The 3809-nt window shown below is 39.0% G+C and overlaps 1 long non-coding RNA gene across 1 annotated transcript; it reads right to left on the bottom strand.

Moving 5' to 3' along the window:
• Positions 1–3135: 3135 nt before the first annotated feature.
• On the bottom strand, positions 3136–3529 carry LOC121175128 (uncharacterized). Its single transcript, XR_005892244.1, has 3 exons — positions 3409–3529; positions 3247–3331; positions 3136–3161 (listed from the first exon to the last, which is right to left on the bottom strand). It is a non-coding gene; the product is annotated as an uncharacterized lncRNA (long non-coding RNA).
• Positions 3530–3809: the final 280 nt, after the last annotated feature.

Here is a 3809-nt window from a genome sequence, read left to right as displayed (position 1 = left end):
CATTGTTATCATCAAAACACCTTTGAATCACATTCACCATGAAGCTTTGCTTCTACATATATAGATGTTGTTTACACAAATGAGCACATCTTAAAAGCATACTCTGCACAGTGGTGGCCTCTTGGGAATGAAGCGGCAATTCCTCCTTCTGATGATGCATGGACACTTATCCCTGACCCAACTACAATTCGTGCGAAAGGTCGGCCAAAATCAACAAGGATAAGGAATGAGATGGATTGGTTGGAACCATCTGACCACCAACAAAAATGTAGTAGATGTGGAGCAGAAGGGCACAATAGGCGCCGATGTCCAATGCAATCTGACCGTGGGAGTAATTCATTTAATTGATTTATGTATGTTAGATGAGAGACGTGTATTGATTGAGGTTTTGTTCAATGTATTTACTTTGTGGTGTTCAATGAAATCGTCAGTTACTTATTTTTGAATGTGTACTTTTGTCAGGAAATTTATACATTACTTATTTTCAAAATTGTATCTAAAGGAGAACTATCTACAATGTTGTACTTAACGGTTTAGGGTCTAAGCCTAGGGTTTAGGGTTTAAGCCTTAGGGTTTAGGGTCTAAGCCTTAGTGTTTATGGTCTAAGCCTAGGGTTTAAGGTTTAAGCCTTAGGGTTTAGGGTCTAAGCCTTAGTGTTTAGGGTCTAAGCCTAGGGTTTAGAGTTTAAGCCTTAGGGTTTAGGGTCTAAGCCTTACGGTGTAGGGTTTAGGGTTGAAATAAAATTACTTCAGACTCATATGCATCTAATGAAATAAAATTACATTTAGAAGTTGAAATAAATGGAGTGGAACAATCCAGGTTGAGTAACATTGGTGTTCATCGTTAGTTAAAAACATTAGTTAGTTTCTTTTCTCTACCTTAGTTTTTTTTAAAAAAATATCTACAATGACAAACTATGAACTTAGTCATTATAGACTATCTGGAACAAGGACTAAACCCAACAGAATAAACACTACAGAATAAATCCTAAGATTTAGTCATTATGGACTTAGTCAGTACAGGGTTTAAGGTTTAATTCTTAGGGGTTATGGTTTTGGATTTATGTGTAAGGGTTTAGGGTTTAAGATTTAGGGTTTAGGGTCTAAGTCGTAGGGTTAAGGGTTTATGGTTTAGTGTTTATGGTTAAGGGTTTAGGGCTTACAATTTAGGGTTTAGTGTCTAGGCCTTAGGGTTTAGGGTTTAAGCCTTATGGTTTATGGTTTAGGGTTTAGTGTTTTGGGTCTAAGCCTTAGGGTTTAGTGTTTAGGGTCTAAGCCTCATGGTTTAGGGTTTAGGGTTTAGTGTCTAAGCCTTAGGGTTTAGGGTTTAAGCCTTAGGGTTTAGGGTTTAGGGTTTAGTGTTTAGGGTCTAAGCCTTATGGTTTAGTGTTTAGGGAGCCTTAGGGTTTAGGGTTTAGGGTTCAGGGTTTAGTGTTTAGTGTCTAAGTCGTAGGGTTTAGGGTTTAAGCCTAAGGGTTTAGGGTTTAGTGTCTAAGCTGTAGGGTTTAGGTTTTAGGGCTTAGGGTTTATTGTTTAGGGTTTAAGCCTTAGGGTTTAGAATTTGGGGTTTAGTCTCTAAGCCTTAGGGTTTGGGTTTTAGGGTTTATGGTTTAAGCCTTAGGGTTTACGGTTTACGGTTTTGGGTTTATGGTTGAAATAAAATTACTCCAAACTCATATGCATCTAATGAAATAAAATTATATTTAGAAGTTGAAATAAATGGAGTGGATCAATCCAGGTTGAGTGACATTAATTAATTTCTTTTGTCTACCTTAGTGCACATATGGCATTGGTGTTCATCGTTAGTTAGAAACATTAGTTATTTTCTTTTGTCTACCTTACTTTTTTTTTAACTTTATTTATTATTATTGTTTGATGCGCGACATAAACTGTATCCATTAGTAAGCCTCAATAAACTGCATACGATAGATTAAATGTCAAATTCAAATGAGAAATATACAACAACATATTTAAACAGAGACATGCAAATCATTCATTTTGGTGTCCGTGATGCCGTGAGGAAGTGCCACATGGTCGATCCCATCTTCGTGCTTGGCGATCAGGATTTCTTCTGCCCTGAGGTCTCCCCGCTTCTTCTTCGTCAGCCTCAGCAGAAAATTCGTGACGCAAATCAACACCTAATAAGTCACCCATATTACGTATTGGTCCCGGTACATTCCATTGTGTACCTAATGGGGCATTAGGTGTTGGAATTGGGCCATGATATTGCTGTGAAGGGGTCATAGTCGGCCATGAAAAATGAGGATGTGTGTCCGCAACACCACTGAACGAATGCTCACTTGCAGAAGTATCAGTGTGATGACCCCGAAAAGGATACTGATACATCTGTGTCGGATACTGAGCAAATGTTTGTGGCGTGTAATACATTCCATGGCCACGCTCCGCCATTTGTTGGGAATATTCTTCCGATTCAATAGCCTCCCTTCGTCTGCCTATGCCCTGAGTTTCAACACTTGACTGAAGAATGTGAAAACTCTTGTGCTGGAAATTGACGCTCTGATGCAGGACCATGTGACACAGGCTTAGTGATTCTCTCTTGCTCTTCGGATAAAATTGTAATTTTCTCCACATAAGGCATGAGATCATCAACTGTCCATGTATTCCTCCCTTGAGGAGACACTATGTATTGTAATGTCTCCGCAACTTCAGCCTGCAATTATTAAGGTCAGAAAATTAAGGGGCATCATTAAAAAAATATTTAATTAAAGTTAAATATTCAAAAAAACAAAAAAATACCAATGTAGTCGTGTTTGCATTTTGTGGGTCAACAAACATCTTTGTCTTTCACCTATACCAGACCATGTAGTCCGAGTTAAAGCTCAATAGGCCCTCTTGTCGAGGATAAGCGTCGACCCTAAAAGCATGGCGATTGTTCCACTGATCAATTATTGGGGCGAACAATTGCCCCCAATTTTCGTCATGTTTCCCTTTTAGTGTTATGCCATGAATGTTCAAGGGTTGCGAATGAGACTCTGGAATTGGTTGCTGCATTCCAAATTGTCTCAATACTCTATCCGGTTGGTGCCCCTCAATAACTTGGAAACAAATTAGTGGCACCACCGCGCACCACGCGACCCTTCCGACTACACAAATGGGAGGCAACAATGATATAACAGTTGCTGTGTAAGGCTCCCACACAAACTGCATATAACAACATAGTTGTCAGCATTTTAGTAAAATAACACATATCATTTTTTATTTTACAAATGCAATACCATGTTCTTACCTCATGACGTTTCATAATATCCAACTTGCGACGAAAAACTCTCACATCATCATTGTCGATATGTTGGTTTCCACGTCGCAGCCACCTACAAAGATTAAAATTTAATATACCCTAAAACCATTTATTCTTTTGAAATGAAAGACGCTTTTAAAAATGACTAACCTGTGCCCCAGTGGTTTATTTTCTACTTGGGAAGGAGTCCTCTTTGGAGCCAAGGTTGGACATCGTTCCCATGCCCACATTTGTAGTAAGATGCACATACCTCCGATTGATTTAGTTTTATAATTGGTGGCACTGCACATCTCTCTGTATAGAAAAACAAGTACGGCAGGTCCCCATGCATATGTGCTACAGTCTCCAAAGTCACGTAAAAATTGAAGGTACCTTAGCGAAACTTTGTTACTGCTTTTGTCAATGAACAAGACACCTCCAATGAATCTCAGTATCCATGCACGGGCAAACCTTCGTACTTGTTCTTCGTCGTCGTGGTTATTTATTTGTGCAAAATGGTGAGCCAGCCAACTTAATTTAACCACACTATCTTTAATTTCACCTTCTTGTGG

Source organism: Glycine max, chromosome 7 (genome assembly GCF_000004515.6).
Source record: "Glycine max cultivar Williams 82 chromosome 7, Glycine_max_v4.0, whole genome shotgun sequence".
Lineage (NCBI taxonomy): Eukaryota > Viridiplantae > Streptophyta > Magnoliopsida > Fabales > Fabaceae > Glycine > Glycine max.
Note: the sequence above shows the minus strand (reverse complement) of the source record. Positions and strands in the feature narration are given on the sequence as shown.